A 24,730-nucleotide genomic window follows, 5' to 3' on the forward strand; every position below is an offset into this window, starting at 1 on the left:
TGGTAAAGAAAATGTTGTTGCTGACTTTTTGTCTAGAGTAAATTTGCCTGCAGGTGAAGAAGGAATGGTGGATGACCAAATGCCAGATGAACATTTGTTTTCTATCTTAGTACTCTCTCCATGGTTTGCTGATATAGCAAACTACTTGGTTTCAGCACAGTTCCCACCACACCTGTCCTCAAAAGAGAAGAGCAAGATAGTAAGGAAAAACACCCCTTTCACCTGGATTGGGGGCAATCTCTTCAAACTTGGCCCAGATCAGATCTTGAGAAGATGTGTCAGGGAGGAGGAAGTCTTTGACATCCTCCTGACCTGTCATGACGGGCCTTGTGGAGGTCATTTTGCAGCAAAAAGAACTGCCTTCAAGATATTGCAAGCAGGCTACTATTGGCCCACTCTTCATCAAGATGTGAGGAGATATACCAGCCAGTGTGATCGGTGTCAAAGGATGGGGAAACCTACTCCAAAGGATGAGATTCCCATGAAACCTCAAGTGACCTTTGAGCCATTTGAGAAGTGGGGCATGGACTTTGTGGGTCCTATCAGCCCTCCTTCAAAGCAGAAACAATACATCATTGTGTGCATCGATTACCTGACAAAGTGGGCAGAGACAAAAGCAATCAAAGCAATGACAGAGGAAAAAGTAGTTGAGTTTTTGAGAGAAAACATATTCTACAAGTTCGGGTATCCAAGAGAGATGGTCACAGATCAAGGAAGTCAGTTCACTTCTAATTTGATTGAAGACATGCTCACACAACATAGAATCAAGCACAGGACTTCCACCCCTTACCATCCACAATCCAATGGGCAGGTGGAGGTCATTAATAGAGCATTGGAAGGGATCCTGACCAAGGTAGTGAGCAGCAGCAGGAAAGACTGAGCGCACAGATTAGTTGAGGCCAGTTGGGCCTATAACACAACATGGAAGACCACCACAGGGTTCACACCCTATGAACTAGTCTATGGGAAGAAGGCTTTACTATCAATAGAATTTGAATTCAATACCCTAAGGATGGCAGCTCAGCTGTACCTAGACCTCAGCCATGCACAAAAGAACATGGAATACCACCATAGGGTTCACACCCTATGAACTAGTCTATGGGAAGAAGGCTTTACTGTCAATAGAATTTGAATTCAATCCCTAAGGATGGCAGCTCAACTGTACCTAGACCTCAGCCATGCACAAAAATAAAGATCACTTCAGCTTAATGGATTGGATGAACACAGATTGCAAGCCATTCTCCATATAGAGGTAGTTCAACTTCAAAGAAATATATGGCATGACAAAAATATCAAGGAGAAGCAATTCCAAGAGGGAGATGTGGCATTATTGTATGATTTAAGATAAAAATATTTCAAAGGAAAGCTAAGGACAAGATGGCTGGGACCCTACACTGTGGAGAAATGCAATGATAATGGTTCAATTCTGATCAGAACCATTGATGATGAAGCCATCCCCATGCTTGTCAATGGACATCGGTTGAAAGTCTACAAGAAACCCCTCTCCAAGTGAGAGTTCATTGAAGATTTGAATAAGACAGTGATGGTAGTGGAGTATGTCTTAGTCTCCACTTCACCCACTCACTGAAGAAAAAGAAAAATAGAAATAAAAAATAAGGACTCAAGTGAAAACCTCCATGAGGCGCTTGAGTCCCATCATTGGGTTGAAAACCTCTTCTGAGGCGGCTCAGTGATGTCAAAAAGAAAGAGAGAAAAAAAGAATAAGATCCCTGGGTGAAAACCTCCCTTGGAGGCGCCCAGGGTAGGCAATTAGGGTGAAAACCTCCCTGAGGCGCCCTAGTTGTTTTCAAAACAAAAAAAAAGGGAAAAAGAAAAATGAATTTTCATTTGCATTGCAGGTTTGCAGGAGGACTACAGGAAGCAGAATAAGGTGCCAAGGGAACCCTGACATCCACACCAGCACCCATCCTACCTTCTCTACACTTTTCTCCATCATTTTTTACATTTCTTTCACCCCACTGTGCTTCTTTTTCAAAAACTTTGTTTTCTGTAGGAGGCTCTGTGTTTTCTACAGGAGGCTCCTGTAGAAATTACAGAGAGCCAGAAATGGATATAAAAGGTAGTTTGAGGGATAGGGAAGCTTCATGAAGAACCTATAAACCCTCCTACAGTCTTCAAACCTCCTTTCCATCATTTCTAAGCCTGCATCACATCCCAAGCATAATTCTTCTTCCTGTCCAAGAAAAACACAGAAAAAATAGTTTTTCAAGAAAAGAAAAAAAAAAAATAAGAGAGGAAGCAGCACCATATACCTCACCTGAAGCCTACCTACTACCTCTCCATCTCTATCTATACCTCTGGCATCATCCCCAAAGCTCCAAGCGAAGAAAGAAGATGAAGTTTCAAGGGGAGAAATAACTATAGGAGCTCCTATAGGAATTCTTGTAGCAGCTAATCCCATCAAAACCCAGCACCAGCAGTAGGAGAATGCACACATGAAGGTTGAGAAGGCACTTGAAGCTCAGACCCAACCAGAGAAGAACTTGCACAAGACACAACCACACATCAGCAAGCAGACAACATGCATCGAAAGAAATAAAGGCATGCAACAAAGAGAGAGCCACAACACCTCATAACAAATACATTCGGGTCACAGGTAAGTAACTAACCCGCTCCTTTGTTTGCATTTGTGTAATTAGAAGTCATGCAAAAGCAACGAGATGGTTGAGGTTGAACGAGGGAAAGGTGGCCAGTTAACTTGGCCACCTTCATCTAGTTGACTCCACTCATCCAAGATGTCACCCACACGTGCGCACAGTCAACTCAAGAAAGATGTCAAGGACAGGTAGTGGAGGAAGTGTGAACTCCGATGCAATAATGAGGGATGATTACGAGGAGGGGCCATGATGACAAGGCAGGTGGGGACCAACGGTCCGAATATGGCCAACGTATACTTTGCCAGCTCACCCCCCATCACCGAAAATATCCATAAAGGGTAATAAGTACTCCTCCCCAAGCATTCTCACCACCTTTTCCTTCATTCTCTCCTCGTAACTCAGCTACAGCAGTCTCCTTGTGCCCCACAACCTCGTAACCATCGTCCTCCATCGATCTCTCCCATATTCCTACTCTCAACATTTTCTATAGGAGCACCTACAGGTTCTATAGGAACACCTACAGGAATTCTACAAGAGGGATAGCTGGCTTCTACAGGAGGGGCAATGAGTTGTTTTGAAGGGAGAAAACATGAGTTTTAGCACGATTTTTTGTCTGAGGAGATAGGTTTCATGCATGCCCCCTATTGAATATCAACATGTGCAAGAAGTGGTTTCAATTTGAGGAGGAAATAAGTCTTTAGGAGAGGAGAAAATACATAAAAAAAAATTCTGCTTATTTAAAAAAACACAATCTCCTCTGTTTCTCTGTTTTTTTCAAAATTCATTGTCTCCACCTCCATATTTGGTTTTCCAAAAAGAGTATAGACAATATGATAGGATGGTTTATGAGAAAGGAGCCCACTAACTCCACTAGGCTCCATGCACATCCACAAGTGGTGGACATCTTCACAAGGGAAAATTGAATGAATTTCTTTGAGAAATTCCGAGGGTTTGATGAGGAGATTGCCTAAGAATTTGCCCTCTCTTTGGTCACTCACATTAGAACACATGCCACTGTCACATTTAGAGGTCTTTCCATGGAGATAACCCCTGAATTTATCAGTATTGTCACTACCCTTCCTCTTGGGCTGCCTTGGAGTAAGGATGAGAAACCAATTGGCCAGGCTGCCAAGAAAAACTTTTTCCAAAACAATGAAATCCCTGTAGAGGATAAAAATGACATTAGAAGGGCTAGCATACCATACCCTTGGGATGAGGTTTGCTACCAAATAATCAAATACATTTCTTGTGAGGGGAGGTACAACATTGTCTATGGTTATCACTTTAGAATCCTCCATGAACTAAGGTATGGCATGGACGCTCTAGCACCTCAGAAGCTCAGCATCCCCTACTTCCTCCTGCAGTCCCTCATTGACTCCAACACAAAGGTTTAAGTAGGGAATTCAGAGAAGCTAGCTCACCATGGGTTAATAAAAATCCTAGTGGAAGAAGCCCTCCATACATTTACACTCCCTATAGCATGGGAAGTCTTCTGAAACATGATAGCTGAGGATGGCATAAAGGCCCTAACCTATGATGTCAGTCCTACTGGCAGTAAGGAGGAACAGCAACAAGGGGGAGAAGGTGAAGCCACTAGTAACTTAGTAGAACAAGGAAGGAAGGAGGAAGGAACTGAAATAGAGGAGGAGAAAGCTAAAGAAATAGAGCAGGAAGAAACAGAGCAAAAAGAGACAGGAAAAGAGACAGAGGGAGGAGAAAAAGATGCAGAGAAGGAAGAATAAGGAGAAGGGTCCCCTGAGACTCTGGAAAGGGAGGCAGCAGCTACCCTCACTACCCTCAGTACACCAATCAAGCCAAAGCAAAAGAGGAAAAGACATGCCTCCATGTATTTTAGGGCTAGGAAGAGCACAAGAATCAAAACAGGCAAACCTCAGCCCTCTTCAAAAATGCCAATTACAATTGAAGATTCACCCTCTGCCAAGGGGAAAGAATCCCCTTCCAAGACACCTATCACATATGAAAGGGGGACTCCTAGATCTTCCACATGGAAAGAAAAGGTAGAACTACAGGACCTAAAAATAGTCCTACAGGAGGCTCAAACAGTTCTACAGGAGACACTGTCAAAACTACAAGAGACCCAAAAGCTCGAGAAAAGGATGGAAGGATAGCCATAGGTAAAGGAGGAAGCAACAGAGCTACAATAACCTGATCTCCACCCTAGTCTTGCCTCCTATTACAATCTACTTGAGGGAGGAAGGATAATCCCACAAAAATTTACAATTCCACTATTCTTTGAATTAGAGAAAGAAAGAATAAGAACACATAGGTGGATGCAAATAGCCAAATCCAAAGGAGTTGAGGATATTAGCCATATGGAAAACAAAGTCAGAGAAATGGGCAGAGAGTTGAGTGCTCTCAGAGACAGGGAAGCAATTAGAAGAAGCCACCTTGAAACTAAAAATGAATTGTTAAGGATGTAGCTGCAAGAGAAAGAGACTCAGCTGGCATGCATGGCCAGCTTATCCATGGAGGCATTGCAATGTAGAACACTAGCAAAATCCTATGACCTATATCTCAAGGACCAATGGTTACAATTCCAGATAAAGACTATGGCACAGAGAGGCACAATGCCCTTCCAAGATTACAAGAAGTTTATGGATCTGTGTGACCAAAGCACATCAGAGGATAAGGCAAAGATGGCAAAATTCTACCTACATAACATGACCCTCACAGACATGAATGCGTGGGACCCCAATGCTAGGCTAGGGGACGTGAAACTAATGGCCATGGCCTCATGGATGAACCATGAAGAGTTGAGGGCAACATAAATAAAAAGATTGATGATAAAATAGCAAAATGAGCCATTAATGATAAGAGCTGAGCCATTAGATCCCATGGCACTCATCAGCACACACAACATGCTTGCCAATAATCCTCAGATTGCCCCTATATATCTAAATGATCAGGCACAAGCCATTGCACACTTTTAGGATATGAAAAGGCTACTTGGGGATGACTGTGTGCATGCATGCATGAGGAGATGGAACACCTTACCACACAGTCTACAGATCAGGGAATATCATTCCCCCATGAGGCTGAAGGAGGCATTAAGAAGGGTTCCAATGTACAATCTCTCCATTTAGAGGCTGAAGGTCAACTGGATTGGCCTCAAACTGAGTCCCCCACTGCTATCAGGCATGTTGGAAGGCAGAAGAGAAGAAGAAGAGGAGGAGCAGTGGGAAGAGATAGAAAGGAAGGCAGGATTCTATGACAAAGAAGAGCAGACCACATCATAAGCTTGTGATGCTAGGGAGGCCACCAGGGCCATAAAAGATGAGGAGATGGACTAAGTTGCTCAGAGGATGAGCAACACCTTCAGTAGGGGGTGATGCTGAGCCTCATAAATGGGTAATTATATGGGCTCATTTTACCTCCTAACCTAGTAAAATCAACCATTCTCTTAGCTTATTGTATGATTTTCTGATTATATTTATGCTTATGGAGTGAGTTGGGTTAGTTATGATGCCATGTGGTCTAACATGTGTTTAATGCAGATTATTGATGAATTTTGAGGTCAAAGTCAAGGATCCACTGGACAAATGGTAGCAATAACTCAAAGTGTAAAAAGGAGAGGAATTATAGGAGGGAATCCCCCCTCATTTATTACTCCTCACTTTGAATTCCCCTTCATTCAGCTTGGAGTACAAGTAACCGAATCATGCACTAGAAGGCAGCCGAGCAAGTGGAGGATGACTGATGATTATCTCGATTTTTGGGAGCAAAGCCTCCCTGATTTTAAGGAAGCTATTGGTAGCTTCATTTGTATAAGTAGAGAGGCCTAGGGCCTCACTAGGGTTAGATTTTTGCTTATGTAAACTCTGCTCCAACTTCGATCTTATTATTTTGTGACAGTTTCATGTAATCTTGTTATTGTTTTGGAAATAAAGATGGAATCCTTTTTGAGCTAGCACTGAGTTACCTCAAAGGGCTTAAGCTCTTGGGTTAGGGACCAATCCAAGGAATCAAGCCCCTCTTTACTTGTATTTGTATGTTTTATTTCAGTTTGTAGATTAGGTTGTTGTTAGATGTATTTCTTTTATGGTTAAGAATAGGTTGCTTTTGATGATTTAGTAGTTTGCTTCCATTTGTGCTTTCTATAGCAGGTTAAGTAGTGATAAAGAGAAGATTCAAAAGGCTAGAAATAGTGCCTTGGCCTCTCTTCCTCCCTTTGGGACCATGATTTGAGGCAAAGACCCTCTTGCTGCCCCAAAAACACAGATTTTCCTCATTCATAGGACTTCTAGTGTTTGTAGCTTTTTAGTAGGTGAATAGTCTAGTTCTGCTTTGCTTCAAATCTTCTTCATCATGCTCACTTCTTTATTTGCAATAGTCTTCTTTCATGCTTTCCTTTCTTGCAGCATTTCTCAGCATTTCCTTTCATAGATCATAGTTTAGACTAGTTTGATGCAAAACTCTGTTTTTCTAGATGCACTCATTTCATTGCTTGTTTGATCTTATTGGTTGACTGTTAGTTCCTTTGTAGTATATATTTTCTTGCAGTAGGCCAGCTTATCAGCCATCACATCCTCCATCTGATCCATGCCCTACAGGCCGCCCAAACCTCACCTCAATTCTACTTTATTTTCCTGCATTTTCCATAGAACTTCTTCCTCTCTCCTTGAGCAAACCCAATCATCTTCCTCTCTCCCGGTGATTCATGGTAGACCTTAATCACCCTAACACCTCATTCCAACCTTCATCCACCTTTTTCACCCACTCTCACACCCTCAAAACAGTGAAAACTACTCTCGGCCTCCTCCTGTAGGCCTCCTGTAGTTGCCCTATCTTCCTCCTGTAGATTTTCCTGTAGGCTTTATTTTGAAGTCTGAGTGTGGGAAAAGCCTCAAGAAGGCCACCTGAGACCTCCTAGGACCCATCCACACCATCCTACATTCTCTCAAGTCCCAAAGCTACCCTCCAATGCCACCTATTCGTTGCCACATTCACACACAATAAATTATATGCATGCCAAATTCACATAAAAATCCAAAAAGATGTTTTTTACTTATTTACTTCTAGAAATAGCTTAGTTAGATGTTTTTTAATCCATTGAGTAGGTAATGGCATTCCTTTCATGGTTTTCGTAGTGCTTTTTTCAAAACTAGAATTAGTTGGTTAATTAAGGTTTACTAGGTTTGCTTTACATTTCAGTCTTTCTCCTTTTTGCAGTTAGAGTAGCATCTGTAGAGTAATATTTCTCTCCTTTCATTACATATAGAGCTTCTTCTGGAATCCATAGAAGTTGGCTTGAACTCCTATTGATCTTGCGTTGGCTGACCAAGTGACAACCTACAGTAAGAACTAGTACTTGTGCATACAACACCGACACTTCCAAGTTTGTTACGAACTACCGAGTTGATAAGAGCAAAGTAGGTAGCCCAAAAGTTGCAGCATTATTGCTGCAATATTGGTGCTCACCAACATCCTATGGAGGTGGGCCCAAACCCAACCAAGAAAGGTCTTCATTTTCAAATGTTGTTGATTGACTCTCCATAACCCATTCCGATGTTGGATCAAAGTCACCCAAGACAATGTTGCTTGATTCAGGGGTTTTATTTAACAATTGGTTGCGTATCAACCTAAGGTTGTACTAAACAAAAATCATATCATTTAACTGATTTTTATCTAAATGATTCCTCTTATTAGTGTGTATATTCTCAAACACACTCTCCAACAGCTCTCCAAGACTCCAATCAGCTCTTCAAATTTGCACAAAATCTCCCTGAGAACAACCCTGCAATAAACTCTTTGAATTCTCCTCATCAAACTCATCTCAAGAATTTCAATAGAATTGAATGAATAGTGTGAGTGAAATAGAGGGGGTGGGGGTGTTTAAATAGCTTTAGGGGAAAAAAACAAAAAAAAAAAACTTTTTTTATGCCCATGCCACATGGTCGCAGGCTCGTGAATCAGTGGAACTAGTCTCCGAACCGGTCCAGACCGGACCAGTACCGAACCATCCGGTTCGGTAATGAAACAGACTAGTTTGGTACCGAACCGGTCTTTTTCAGTTCAGAACAGTTTTGCCCCCAAATCGGTCGAACTGGCCGGTTCTGATAACATTGCTCTGTACTATGTGCATGTTAGGGTAAGATGCATTGCATGATGATTTTTTCAATATAACTAACCACATATGATGTTTCTCATGATAGATTAGATTGCATTTAAAAAAATAAAAATACAAAAAATCGCATATTTTATTTCTTGTTGGTTTATGGGCTAACATTAAGCATGGGTGATCATAAGACACCATGAAAAACATACTTCCCCATGGCTTTGATCTTTGACATGTGTAGATAACAAATCTACGGTGACCAAGGGGTTGCTAGAGTTCTCGTGACCTCCCATTTGAGCAGCCTTGTCCACTTCTTTGAGATATCACATCCCAATTGGAGCCAGATGTTACCCACCACTTCATGGGTGATATCACTAGTAGACATTTTTCTCCATGATGAACCTTAGCCGGTAGCCAATAACCCCTTGCAGCCTCCTACTAGCTTGTTGTGTCATCCATGTGGTCCCTCACCCACCTGTATTGATTGTATGTTTGAAGGTGGGCCTTCGGTAATTGAGTATTGGGTTAACTTATCATGGATACTTCTGGGTATGGATTGATGGGGGAATTTGGCGGAAAAGGTGGGCTTAGTTTGTGCTCTTGTACCCTTGATCTCTTTTGGATGTTACCCTTGGATCTTAGTCACATAGGATCTCCTTTATTGAACATTTGGTTCTAGGGTGGTATTACTTGAGAAACCCCGACTTTGGGTGTGTGGTCTCGCTCCTTTATCCACATATATTACTCCCTTTCCACTCACTATACCCCATTCATTTTACCACCTCGGCCCACATTTCCATTTTGGGTCCACATAGGACCAACCTCCCTATCCCCTTACCCCCACCTTAGGTCAGCCTTGGAATGATGCCTCGGAGGTTGAAGCAGCTAAAAGAAAAAGAAAAAGCATAATTAGTCATATTTAACAGGAAATTGTACCACAAGATGAAAAAGATGGTAGGGAAAAAAATAATTAGCACATGGGAAAAATTCATACATGAGCTCTACCTCAACCCATGGTCATCAACCTAGTTCCATAGGCCTTGGATGAGCCTCCTTTATCATTCGGGAACCCATGATTGTCCCAACCCTAGGAGGGGAATGAACCACCCTACCTAAAAGGGGGTAATCATTGTTATATATTACACATCATGCTTTTCTCCTTTGAGCACCGGGCAGTTAAATAAAGAAAATTCATAAAAGGAAAAAGGCATGTAAAGAAGGGTGGAAAAATCAAGGCCGATGCACCTCATGTACCACGATTGCTCCCTCCTACACATTACATACCCAGGTGTGGGCTTCCGCTTATCTAGCTGCCTGTTTGCCCCAAAATGTGGCCAAGGATTGCCCCTCTCATTCCCTACTTCATTCCACTTATTTATCACTTGCCACCCCCATTAAAGGGATGTAGCTTGGACATACTATCCCCTTTAAGGGCTGAAACCACCTAATAAGGTACTTTGTTAACCCAATTTGGAGCTTTGAGGCACTGTCACATGCTGTTGAGATTACAACAAGATGATGGAGCTTAGTGAAAAGAGTCGCCTTCACTAAGTGGGCCCGCAGGCTATTTTTGGCGCAAGTCTATTTTTAGACTATGTCTATTTTTAGACATATGGATCATGTCTATGGATTGCAGGTTGCTGTTTATGGATGATTGATCAAGTTGGGAAAAAATAGATGGACTTCTATTTTTGATAAAAGTGTGAGTGATCACAGTGTGAGTGATCAAAGTCTATTTTTAGACTGGCTGTCAAAAATAGAAAAGTCAAATATTATTATCTCATAATAATATTTGGACTATAAACTTAATCTTATTCTCTTGGAGCACTTCAGTTTGAGCTATAGAGGTGGCACATACAGCTGTCAGAAGGAAATACGCTTTTCTTATGAGTCAGTTGAGTTGTTGCATGCATGACTTCAGTTAGAACTCAATCAGTTGAGTTTGGTGGAGTTGATTGTGGAGTTGATGGAGTTGTGTTCAGTTTAGCTTTGTTAAACTGGTTGTATTTAGTCTAACTGGAAAATAGACTAGAGATAAGTTGGGTGAATTAGTTATTAATTAATTCACAAGTTATTAACTCATAATACAACTAATGAATACATCAGTTAACTCAGTTGCATGTCAGTGCATGTTCAGTTCAACAGGGACAGGTGGTAGAGAATCAGATTGCTATCAGTTGTGACTATAGTTGTGCACCAGATCTTGCACAATCAAGGGATTGAGTATGCCAATGAGTTTGCTCACGTATTTGCCCACATTATAGCTTGTGCTCACGTCCAACAAAGTGTGAGTGACTATTTTGTAGGTGAAAAACGAGTTTGGTGAGCCATTCTCATCAGTTCTTGAGTAGGTATTGAGCTGTGGAGGCAGGCAAGCAATGGAAGAGATTTGGAGATCATATCTGAGCTGTATTGTGTGTAACAGATGTGGAGATACTTGTGAGAAGTATTATGCTGTGTAATGTTACATGTCAATCATTAATATACAGATAGTTAGGGTTTTTAGCGAGATGCTTTCCCCGGGATACATACTGTGTTAATGTGTGAATGCTCTTGATGTTTTATTGTTATTGATGCTGCTATATTGATGATCAACGTAGAGGAGCTTATGTATTGTGTATGTTTTCCGCAATAGTACATGATCAGGATAATCTCCATTGAATATGTGTTAAATTATTCAAAATTTCTACATGGTATCAGAGCGAGCTAGATAATTGTAGAAAAAGTTTCTACATGGTATCGGAGCTGTTGATCATCAGATCTACAATTCAAGAAGTGTTTACATTCTATTTCTTCAGGCAGAGTCTGTAATCGGGCCAGGTAGCCTCTGGATTCATCCTTCTTTTGGAAGGTGAGATATCCGGTGAATGCCCATACAGTTAATCTCTGTACGAGAAATATTGTGTTCTCGCGAATTCTAGATCGGAGGCGGTTGAGTTTGGAGCTGGTGGAAATCAAATTTGCAGCAGTGTTGTTGAAATGTCTTTCAACGGATTGCAAATGTTATTCCAAAGCAAGAGCGACCTGGCGCTCAAGGATAAACTCAGTAACAATAAAGGTGAGAATGGATCTTCATCAAAGGTATCTGATGAAGAGAATTGCGCTTTGGCTGCCAAAGCAAAGAAGGGGAAGAACAAGAAAGCTTCTCATTCCGGTGTGAAAGGCAAGAAGCAGGATATGTCCAAGGTGAAGTGTTTTCATTGTCACCAGCACGGACACTATGCCACAAATTGTCCGCAGAAGAAGAAGAACAAGCAAGCTGCTGGATCTGCAGGGGGAGAGGCCTTAGCTTCTCAGTTTGAGCTTGATTTTTCATTGATCGCATGCTTGGTTTCAAGTGTGATGGGATCAGTGTGGTTCTTGGACAATGGTGCGTCTTTTCACATGACGGGAGATAGAGATTTGCTCTCTGATCTGGAGGACAAAGATCTTGGAGTGCACATCGAGATGGGCGATGATGGTAGATACAGTGCGACCAGTATCCGTACCATTTCCTTTGAGAGGGAGTCTGGTAAACCCTTTGTATTGAAGGAAGTCATGCATGTTCCAGGATTGAAGAAGAATCTCATCTCAGTGGCGATGTTAGAATACAAGGGGTATGATGTTGTTTTCAGCGAGGGAAAGGCCTTCCTGCGCAGCAAGACAACTGGTGAGACCCGGAAGATAGGGGTTCGAGTGAGGAACCTTTATCAGTTGCATGTAGATGGATGCGCAGCAATGGCAGGCAAGGCAGAAGGATTGGTGAGCCGGGATGATGGCGAGTTATGGCACAGGAGATTGGGTCACCTTCACCATGGAACCTTGAAGATACTACAGCAAATCACTACAGGGCTTCCTAAAGGCACACTTGCGCAGTCAGATCAGTGCAAGGGGTGTACTTTGGGGAAGTTTGTGAAAGCCACCTTTCACGAGAAGGATAGTCGCGCCACGACGATCCTTGAGAGAATTCACACAGACGTGTGTGGACCTTTCTCAGTTGCTTCGACAGCAAAACACAGGTATTATGTGATTTTTGTTGATGATTTCTCTCATAAGTGCTGGATCTTCTTCATGCAGAAGAAGAGCGAGACATATTCAAAGTTCTGTGAATTCAAAGCACTGGTCGAGAAGGAGTCGGGGAAGAAGGTGAAGGCTCTTAGGAGCGATAATGGTGGTGAATACATCTCGGACGAGTTCAAGGATTTCTGCAAGACAGAAGGGATTCGTAGAGAGCTCATAGCTCCCCATAACCCACATCAGAACGGGGTAGCTGAGCGGAAGAACAGAACGATTGTGGGTGCTGCACGGGCAATGTTGCATGATCAGGGCCTACCCCTTCACTTGTGGGCGGAAGCATGCAGTACAGCAGTTTATGTACAGAACCGTTGTCCTCATAGGATACTTGGCATGAGTACACCCGAGGAGGCTTATTCTGGTAAGAAGCCTGATCTTTCTCATTTGAGGATTTTTGGTGCTAACGTTTACATGCATGTGACGAAGGATGCCAGGAAGAAGTTGGAGCCGACCGCAGAGGTTGGGATATTTGTGGGGTACACTGATACGCCCCACAACTATCATGTGTATTTGCCAGACAGTGGTAAAACTGTTGTGCGACGGGATATAAAATTTCAGGAGGAGAAAGCCATGAAGTGTTCGCTTGAGAGGGAGCTACACTGGCATGCAGATGAGGAGATATTAGTTCCTAAGGATGAGCTTCAGGACGTGGATCAGCCACAGGACGAGGTTCATGGAGTGGAAGAGACCACTCATGCAGCGCCAACCATCAGAGGGTGAAAGCGCTTGACAGAAGCTGAGCGACTGGCTCAAGATGCAGAGAAAGTTGTAGGACCACCTACAGCCCAACGCAGGTAGAGACAGTCACCTTATCGGTACACTGGATACATGGCTCTTATGAGCAAGTGTGTTGTGACTGAGCCATCCTCTTTCGAGGAAGCTGTGGAGGATCCCGCATGGGTAGACGCCATGGTGGAAGAGTATGATTCTATTGTCAGAAACAGTGCATGGGAGATTGTTCCTAGACCGGAAGGGAAATCAGTGGTGGGTTCGAGATGGATCTACAAAGTTAAGCAGGCAGCTGACGGGAGTGTGGAGAAGTACAAGGCAAGATTTGTTACCCGAGGCTTTTCACAGATTGAGGGGATCGATTATGAGGAGACCTTTGCACCTGTCGCAAGGTATTCTTCCATACGGACGATTCTTGCTCTCTTAGCGCAGATGGGATGGCACATTCATCAGATGGATGTGAAGACTGCGTTCCTCAACGGAGTCATTGAGGAGGAGGTGTACATTGAGCAACCCGAAGGCTTTGAAGTCTTCAGCAGCGAGTCGCATGTGTGCAGGCTCAAGAGAGCGTTGTATGGGTTGAAGCAAGCACCACGTGCTTGGTACACACGGATAGACAGCTATTTCACAGGACTTGGATTCTCCAAGAGCGAGGCGGATCCGAACCTATACCAGATTGTGGTGGAGGGTAAGTTGCTTATCATTGTACTGTATGTTGATGATTTGATTCTAACGGGTGATGAGCTGTTGATACTGTCATGCAAGAAGGATCTTGCTACAGAGTTTGAGATGAAGGATTTGGGCCTCCTTCACTATTTCCTGGGATTGGAAATATGGCAGTGCAGTGGTGGACTGTTTGTTTCTCAGGGCAAGTATGCTCGGGAGATACTGGAGAAGTTCAACATGCATGGCTGCAAGCCTGTTGATACTCCTCTTCCTGGAGGTTGGAGGAAGGAGGATGCCACTTCGGGAGAAGAAGTGGATGCCACTGTTTATCGACAGTTGGTGGGGTAAATGATGTATTTGGTCAATACACGACCTGATATATGCTATGCAGTTAACCAGCTTTCACAAGCTATGGTTAAGCCTACCAAGCTCTTCTGGAAGGCGGGCAAGCATGTATTGCGCTACTTGAGAGGCACATCGGGATATGGTTTGTGGTACAAATAGGAGGATGAGGTGAAGCTATGTGGCTTCACGGATGCAGATTGGGCAGGGAGCCCAACAGACAGAAAGAGCACATCAGGAGGGGTCTTCAGTATTGGTTCAGCGGAGGCCGAGTATATGGCAGCAAGTTTGGCTGCATGCGAGGCTATATGGATGAGGAAGATCCTAGTTGGTTTGTTCGGTTCTCATTTGGATCCTACTGTGATTTACTGTGATAACCAGAGTTGCATTAAACTCTCGGCTAATCCTGTATTTCATGATAGATCTAAACATATTGACATCAGGTACCATCATATCAGAGATTGTGTGCAGCGGAGGATCATATTACTTTCGTACATTCCAACGGAGGATCAAGATGCTGATATTCTGACGAAGGCTCTCACCAGGAGCAAATTCGAGTACCACCGAGGCAGGATAGGGGTTGCTGATAATCCATATCTTGTCGAGAGGGAGTGTTGAGATTGCAACAAGATGATGGAGCTTAGTGAAAAGAGTCGCCTTCACTAAGTGGGCCCGCAGGCTATTTTTGGCGCAAGTCTATTTTTAGACATATGGATCATGTCTATGGATTGCAGGTTGCTGTTTATGGATGATTGATCAAGTTGGGAAAAAATAGATGGACTTCTGTTTTTGATAAAAGTGTGAGTGATCACAGTGTGAGTGATCAAAGTCTATTTTTAGACTGGCTGTCAAAAATAGAAAAGTCAAATATTATTATCTCACAATAATATTTGGACTATAAACTTAATCTTATTCTCTTGGAGCACTTCAGTTTGAGCTACAGAGGTGGCACATGCAGCTGTCAGAAGGAAATACGCTTTTCTTATGAGTCAGTTGAGTTGTTGCATGCATGACTTCAGTTAGAACTCAATCAGTTGAGTTTGGTGGAGTTGATTGTGGAGTTGATGGAGTTGTGTTCAGTTTAGCTTTGTTAAACTGGTTGTATTTAGTCTAACTGGCAAATAAACTAGAGATGAGTTGGGTGAATTAGTTATTAATTAATTCACAAGTTATTAACTCATAATACAACTAATGAATACATCAGTTAACTCAGTTGCATGTTAGTGCATGTTCAGTTCAACAGGGACAGGTGGTAGAGAATCAGATTGCTATCAGTTGTGACTATAGTTGTGCACCAGATCTTGCACAATCAAGGGATTGAGTATGCCAATGAGTTTGCTCACATATTTGCCCACATTATAGCTTGCGCTCACGTCCAAAAAAGTGTGAGTGACTGTTTTGCAGGTGAAAAACGAGTTTGGTGAGCCATTCTCATCAGTTCTTGAGCAAGTATTGAGCAGTGGAGGCAGGCAAGCAGTGGAAGAGATTTGGAGATCAGATCTGAGCTGTATTTTGTGTAATAGAGGTGGAGATACTTGTGAGAAGTATTATGCTGTGCAATGTTACATGACTCAACCATTACTATACAGATAGTTGGGGTTTTTAGCGAGATGCTTTCCCCGGGATACATACTGTGTTAATGTGTGAATGCTCTTGATGTTTTATTGTTATTGATGCTGCTATATTGATGATCAACGTAGAGGAGCTTATGTATTGTGTATGTTTTCCGCAATAGTACATGATCAGGATAATCTCCATTGAATATGTGTTAAATTATTCAAAATTTCTACACATGCCAAAGCCCACTACAGAAGGGCATGACATTATGAAGTGCTCACTTTGTTATCCATGATTTGTAAACTCTTTTACCTGATTATTTCAATGACTGGTTGTAATGGAAACCTAGGGGATGCATTGGATCTTATGCAAGATTACAGGTGGTTTCCATTTGGGTTTGGTCTTCCTATACGAGATCCTAACCCCCATAGGTCTACATTGGAACATATCGAGTGTGCATAGAGATCCATTGGCCTCCAATGCAGCATAAAACACTCTATGGATCTTCATCAATTCTCATAGACTGCTAGTGATCCACTTTTAGGATGATGGTGATATGCTTGGTACATTATGCCCAACAGGACCCCACAGGAGCCCCACACTCTTGGCAGGTGTCCAAGGACTTGTATGATTTCATGGAAACATTCATTACACCACTCGGACCCTTGTAGAGGATCTACAGACATCTCTGATTCATATGGAGACCCATGGGGTAATTTATGTGCCCTCAGACCCATTGGGAGCACCACAAGTCTAATGCTTGGAGAACAAGGGGACACCCCCTTGTCCATTATATTTGGAGGAATTTATTCGTCAATATGGAAATTCAAGACATTATTAGGCCTTTTGAGGGCCCCACTACATGTACATAGTATTATTTGGCCCCTTGTGAGGCTTATGTTTACACTTGTGAGCTAGTTTGGTGGGATTGCCACCAATAGGGGTTTTATTTGCACATTATTTTATCATTAGGGGCTAATTTAGGCTCTTAGGCTAATTCAAACTCCTTATGAGGCTATATATTGATGTTAGATACATTCATTTGGATCATCACTTGACTTGGGATCTCTCTAATCATATAGAACTTCACATTTTCTCCTTAGAGGATATTTTTTGGAGATGGATGAATTTTGACATATACATTTGGGCTATTTTTCTTGTCTTGGAGATTTGTCTTGCAAAAGAAATTTTGGTTGGATATATTCTATTAATTTGTAATTAAATTTTGATGTTATTATTCTTGTTACTGCATACTGCTAAAATTAGGGCTAGTTGTTGCGTAAATGAAATGTGGAATTAAGCATGTTTTAGCTAATTTAATGTATGGTCCAATGTTTTATGAATGATATGTCCTAGATATTATTTTTCTCGATAAGCTTGCATCATTTTCTTTTAAATATAAATGCTTGAAGGTCACTTTTCTTTTCTTTCTCTCAACATTCGATGAAGCTAACTTTCCCAGCCTCCTTGATAAAGAAACCAAGTTCTTACTCATCATCATCCTTGATTCCATATCTCAAAGTGAGCTAGGCACTGATCCCTAAAAAGGGTGGTCATCTCCTTCACCTTTTTTCACCTTTTACACCTTTTTCCCATGTTTAGCCCCTAAAGGTCACCTAGGGCATCAATTTCCCAGGAATTGACCCAAGGAAAATTTTTGATCTCCTACAGGCTTCTATGCTAGTGGGTCCCCTCCCTCTTCTGCAAATTTGAGGCAATTCTAACAGTGGAGTCTCCAGGAATCCCAAGCCCTAGCTCTAGGATCAAATTTTTTCCTAGGCATCCCTAAGGCTAAACCTCAACAGGACTATTTGTGGTCCCGCTTCTCAATAAAGATTATTTGTCAAGGACTATTTGGGAATCTAAGTTTCCCAAGGATTATAGGGATTGAGAACCTTGTCTACAAGCCTATTTCTTCTCCCTCAACCCTCCAATCCTCACCCCTTACCCCTGGAAGATCAAGTTCCTTGCTTAAAGAGAAAGAAAGTTCCATTCTTCAACTCCATTCTTGGGAAAGGGTTTCCAGGGTCACTTTCCACCTATCCATTGACATATATACTTTACAAGTGATCCATACACTATCGGGACTCCTCCCATCAGTGAAAGTCCGTAAAGAGTAGGGAGACTTAGCTGCGGTGACAGTGGGCTAAGCCTCTAACATTGCCCTTAACCTAGCAGTTTCCCTCTTAGGAACCCCTTTTAGGTCCCCTACTAGTTTGAGTGGTAACATGGCCTGACAATATTACTGTGCAAAACAAAATTTAAAGTAAGTAAACACAAATACATTAACCAACACAATAAGGTACGCTAGTATTTTTAGTTGTATGTTTTAAATAGGCTTTCATTTCAACAATTCTATGCAAAGTGTTATTGTAAATGTTTTCTTTTAGAATTTTATTTAATATTTGCTTATCACTTGCGAGAATAGTATTGTAGATATTTACACCATTTCCAATATTTTTAGTTTATTGACGGTGGTTGTTTTGACCCATAAATATGGTATGTTTTCATTTAGTGATTATCTTATTTTTTGCATTTATTTCAGGCACAATTTTTACTATTTTCTATTTTATTAAAATTTTATATAATTTTTACTTAGCAATTGCAAGAGTGGGTACATTGAGCTCTTTCTATTGTATGTGTTTTGACTGCAAATAAACATTTAAACAATTTAATATTGAAACTTGGCTGGTAGGGACTACACTACATGCAATGCTTGTTTTAAATGATAAGGAAAATATCAATTCATAACATATTTACACTATGTTATTTACTAACCCATCATCATCCTTATAGACATCCATAGGGATCATCATCATCGATATCTTTCATTTATCAATGATATAGACATCTCTAATTGTTGATTAACAAGTTGAACACTTATATTATTAGACGATAGAAATTGAAATAAAACATAACTATTAAATATATCCAAAATTATTCAATTTTACACCCTCCATTCTATTTACATAATAAAAACATGATCAACATAATTGAATATATTAATATCCTTTGTTAAATATTACTAATGCTAATAAATGCGAAGTTCTTAGCTCATGAAAAGTTTGTTGCATCTAGAATAGCAAGGTGCTCTATAGCCTTGTATGGAGGAGATGTTGAACTAATATAACATAACACTACATTAAAATCAATTTAAAAATAAATAAATAAAATAAAACATAAAGAAATACGTACATACATGTATTTGACAAATTAAAAATTAAACCAAGCTAGATCCATCTTAATCCTAGATCAATCAAACGCTTAGAGGGATCAAATTATTTATTGTGGTTTTTTTTAAATCATTCAACATGAAGGGATTAATGGATGACATGGAATAAAATGATTAAAATTAATGCACATTAATAAATTTGATTCCTCTCAGTGCTTAATATATCTATGTTTAATATGTATCTAGCTAGATAGGTATCAACCCCCCAAAAAATACAAACAAGTTTTTGTTGGTTAGAAAGTTTACTAGAAATCCATTAAAACGTTATACTACAAAGTTATAAAAGTACATAGTAAAGTATAATGTTATTTGAAATTAAAATACAAGAGGAGTAGACAGAGAGTTCATCTCTATTTGGTTGAGGGGTCAGGTTTAGATGGACTTATGCCACCACAACTGGGACCCCTAGTCACTGATGAGGAGATACAACTGTTGGGTCTCCAAAATGTCATCCATTTCACCATCTTTTTTTTCCATTTTCCTTTAATATTTACCATATTGCGCAGCTTCATAACAATGCACTAAGACCGTGTTTATGATTAAATATGGGTTTAGACATATTATTTTCCAATACATTTATTTTGGTATTTTGATTGAATTTATGGTTAAATATTAGAAAAATAACATGTATTCACTTATATATAAAAGTTGGATGAGTTTTATCATGTATATTGGTCTATTTGAAGATTCCAGCACAATCAAATTTGGCCTTTAAGTCTCAAATTCGAATTTCATCTTTAAACTCTTGAAGATTTGAGTAAGATTTGGGATCATTGATCAAGCACATTTCATGGAGAAGAATCATGGAAGTTTTCATAAGTGTCTCCCATCAAAGTTATGAAATATTTGTGAGATAATATGTAGAGATGTGACTTGCTAGATGTTAACACATGGTTGTGATCGCTTGAGATATTTATGGATCTACACTTATTAGTTAGTTATCTTAGTTTTTGCATAGATAAGAGCGCCTTCTCCATTTAAAGGTGTGTTAAGTTTTGGAATGCTAAGGGTTGGATATTCTTATACTTGATGTTATGAATACTATTGAAGTTCACTTCAGTTAATACAATCCTTTGATATGGTTATTCCTTCAAGATGAGATCTAGTGTTTGATCAATAGTTTCCGCAAGTTTTCACCTCTTGTGCACTTCAGGAGGGCCCTTTGATGAGTACTGGTGTATTTTAATGTTTCATTTTTGCAAGATGGATTAGTGTATTTTATGCTCATTTTCTACAAATTTTATTTCAAGTCTTTTGATTAGATGCTTTGTTGTTAATTCCATTTATGTTCTTTTGCAGATCAAACACATTCATTTCATTCACATAGATTATTTCATAGCATAGTTTTCTTGCACAAGCATTCATAGGAAAATCATGGTTTTAATTTATGAATGAACTCTAATATTTGAACACGCACTGAATTTCTCAATTTCTTTACAATCTTCAATTCTTTCGTAGTTAAATGGCATCATTTTCATAGATTAAATTTACAATCTTTCATAGATTAGATTTACTTTCTTTCCTAGATTAAAGATTTTTAGACTTTCATTGACTAAATTTCAAATGTTTCATAGATTAAGATTTTATGTTTTGATAGATTAAGTTCAAATTATTTCGTTAGATTAGATTTATTTCTTTAATTAACATAAGTGTCTTTACTTTCATTAGATTAAAAGTTCTTTTCCTTCTTAAAATAGATTGTCTTTTTCACTAGATTAGAATAGTGCCTTTGCCTTTACTACCTTCAAGAATAGTCATTTCATTGTTTCCATCAGAATTATGGGTGTGTCCTCTGACTAGATTTCTCTCATATATTTTCCTTGCATTTGTAGTATTTAAAATTCAATTTATTTTTAGATTAATATTTCATTTTCATTTTATTGCATTCTTTTGATTCATTTGCAAATGTTTACCATTCATTTCTTGCTATTACATCTTCTTTTAGAATTAAAATTGAAAGCTGATTTCTTAGCATATATTGTGTAAGTGTACTTCATAAGTATATGAACCTGGATTGATAATTTAATGCTAAGTTATTTAACTCACAATTAAATTACCCAGTATTTTTGGCGCCGTTGTCAGTGAAGTGTACATAGGTATTTACTTTCAATTTAGAATGTATTTTATTTTACAAAGCTTTGTTTAAGAGGGATGGTAAGACGAGAGGTAAGAACCTGCACATCACGATTGTGGGGTTCTTCCTAATTAGAGCTGTTGCAATTGCATCGCATTTTAGTTGCATTAATTTTTAAATACATAGTTAAAATTCATGTTAAAAAATCATTTAGGATGCATAATTTTCAGTCAATTTGGATATTGTAAGTGTTTAGATGCTAATCCACTTATGGATAGGAGATCTAGAATGATGTTCAAACATTTAGAGGAGAGTCAAGAGCCATGGATAATAACTAATGAGGAGCAACCATTTGAGCCAGAAATTGAAATTTTTTTGGCATGTTTGTCTCCAGATCCTTGATACCCTTTAGAGAATGAAGGGAAGCTTCCAGAAGAAATTCAAGGCATGATAACTAAATAAGAGAAGTAGGAGAGCAAGAAATACATTGAACTTTGGTTCCAAACAATCACTAATTTGGAGCACCACTCTCTTATTCAACAGTTCTTGACATCATCTCAATCAAAGCAACTAGTCTCTCATATACTGGTATATATCAAAGCATATCTTTCAAACCTACATATGAGTTTATTTGTCATCTTGTTACCCACATGGATTCAATGGAAATACTCATACACTTGAAAAAAAGATTTTGTTTTTCAAAATAAAGTAAGATAAAATAGGAAAATAAAACCAAGCATGATAACGTTAATGTTTTTGAGGTTTGTTTTTTTTTTTTTTGATTTCATTTATTTTCTTGGAAATTTTCATTTGGTGGTGTAGTAAAAGACACCTTGTTCACTAACCATTGGCAGGAAGATCTAAAAGAGAAGGGACATTTGTGAAGAAGGAGAACAAGTAGAGTTTCGAGAGCTAAAATTTGAGGTCTGAGATTAAATTTTCTTACTTTGTTTTTCAAATTTCAAATTTCAAATGAATAAATAATTGACAAAATTCCAAATTATGCTTTCTTCATAGATGTGAAGAAATGACTAGGAGCTCTAAATTTACTACTAATTCTAAAAGAAAAAAGAAATCTTAAATTTTGATCTCCAACTTACTTTTATCTCAAAATTTGTTAAAATCATTTATTTATTTTTTATTTAAAAAAATCTAATTTTTTTTCTAAAATAAAATCTTTATTTTTAAATAAAATTAAAAAAACAAATAATATATATAAATGAAAAAATATATATTCATATGTATTTAAAAAAAAAATCAATAAATAACTAAACACATAAAAATCATAAAACATATAAAACAAAACATATTAAAAAACAATAAAAAAAAAAACTAAACAATCACAAATAAAAAAAACAATGGTCTAAACGCAATGAAAAATTTTTCAATGAAAAAATAAATAAAACAAGTGCATGGAACAAAATGAAACAAATAAATAAATATACAATATAAAACTAAGCCCCTAACTACTTAAATGGGTAGTATAAAATCAGCCCCCGAGATGAATGATAAACCACGTGAAAGGGTCACGGGTTAAAACCCATTTTAAAACAAAACAACAAAAAATAATATTTACCATGCATAAAAACAAACGAGGGTCGAGAGTTATAAACGAATGTCATTCCAAAACAATGTATGTGACGTTGGTGAAATTTAGGTGCAGTCTCCTATCCAAATCTCGGGCTTCGACTTTGAATAAAACCATTTTTTGGGCAAACAAGAAAAATTATAATTGAAGTCCATTTTTTTGGGCAAACAAGAAAAATTATATTTAAAGTAAAATATTTGGTGGAGTTTTAATAGTATGATGTGTGTGCTAATGGTCAGATGGTTATTTGTTGAGCATAAATCTCTCGGATCCATCCTCGCAACTTTCTCACTTTGTAGCATTATTTGTAATTTTGTCGCACTGTTAAGTTTTTAAAAATTAGATAAAGTTTTTTTTCATTTTACATTACATTTACAACTTGTGATATAATGGTAACTCTTTGTGTTAGTTAACAGTGGGTTTAAAGTTCAAATCTCATGGAGGCTTCTTGGTAAATTAATGACATTTTGGTCAAATACGAGCTGTCACATGGAAACCCATGATTGGTCCACATGGCAACCTAACATTGGTCCACCTAGTATCTGTGGCAGCCCATGATTGGTCCACATGGCAGCGTAACATTGGTCTAGCTAGCATCCACCACATCAACAGTGGCGAAGTCAATTGCCCAATCAACAACATGCCATGTCATTCTACCCAATCAACATGCCACATCATCTTATCCAGTGACCTTCACGTCAACATCATACTTCCGCATGTTACTGTACAATGCTGCCATGTGGCACCCTACACAACATTTTTTCACTATTTCCAAAAAACTTCAGATGTGCATAAATTTCTAATATGAGATCTGTTTGAGGTGATTCAAGTGTTGTTGGAAAGACATCGACGAGATATACGTCATGGGATGATTTTCATCAGCGTTTGAGACAACAAAAAATGGTATTTTTTTTAATGAATTTGGCAACTGTTAGACTTGGAAAAAACATCAAATCATTAAAAACATGTTTTTTAATATGAATTTTCTTTAACCTAGTTTTTGAATCACTCAAATAAAATATCAAATGAATAAATTATCAACAAAACACTAGTGTGTAGCCTAAGGTACTACTTCCTGACAAGTAAAAGTGTATTTCATTTTTAGTTTTCTTCCTTGAATTTGTTTTAGTAACACTATTTGTGAATTTTTTGTGTATATATCAGACAAATAAATATTGGTCACCTCTCTCCCTCGATAATTTTACGTTTTATTGTAGATTAGTGCTAATTTTTTGCAGGTTCAAGGATGATCAAAGAAGATCAATCCATACACATGATTTTCAAAGACCAAATTCTTTTCAAAAGAGCACGTTTCAATGAAATCATAAAAAAGTCAAGTTCATTCCATGTTAGATCACATCCGTCATGCCAATGCTACTTATTCATTTTCCTCTCTCTAAGCTTATAGTCTATTCATGTTGAAGTCCAAAATTCCATCTTCGTACTACTAGATTATGACTTCAAAATCATTTTCCCTTTGCAAGTTTCATACTTTCCTACCTCATTTACATTTCATCGCTAACCCATGAATAAGGTCATTCAGCTTACTTATAATGATGGGTTACTTCAATGTCTTCTTCCTTTTTCCAAATAAATCCTTCTTGATAGGTGTAAATATTTCATCTATTGTCCTATACATCATTTCTTTATACACATGTTATATGATGAGGGATTCACTAAGGCCCTCCTTCTAATAAGTCTTGACCCATTGACTTTAATACATTATATGGGTTCGAGACTAGAGATATATTTAGTACCTTGAGGCTTGCATGACTTAATGGCAAGTTCTCTCACC

Source organism: Pinus tabuliformis, chromosome J (assembly GCF_031772625.1).
Source record: "Pinus tabuliformis cultivar Carrire ecotype Pingquan chromosome J, CPIR1, whole genome shotgun sequence".
NCBI classification, from domain to species: Eukaryota; Viridiplantae; Streptophyta; class Pinopsida; order Pinales; family Pinaceae; genus Pinus; species Pinus tabuliformis.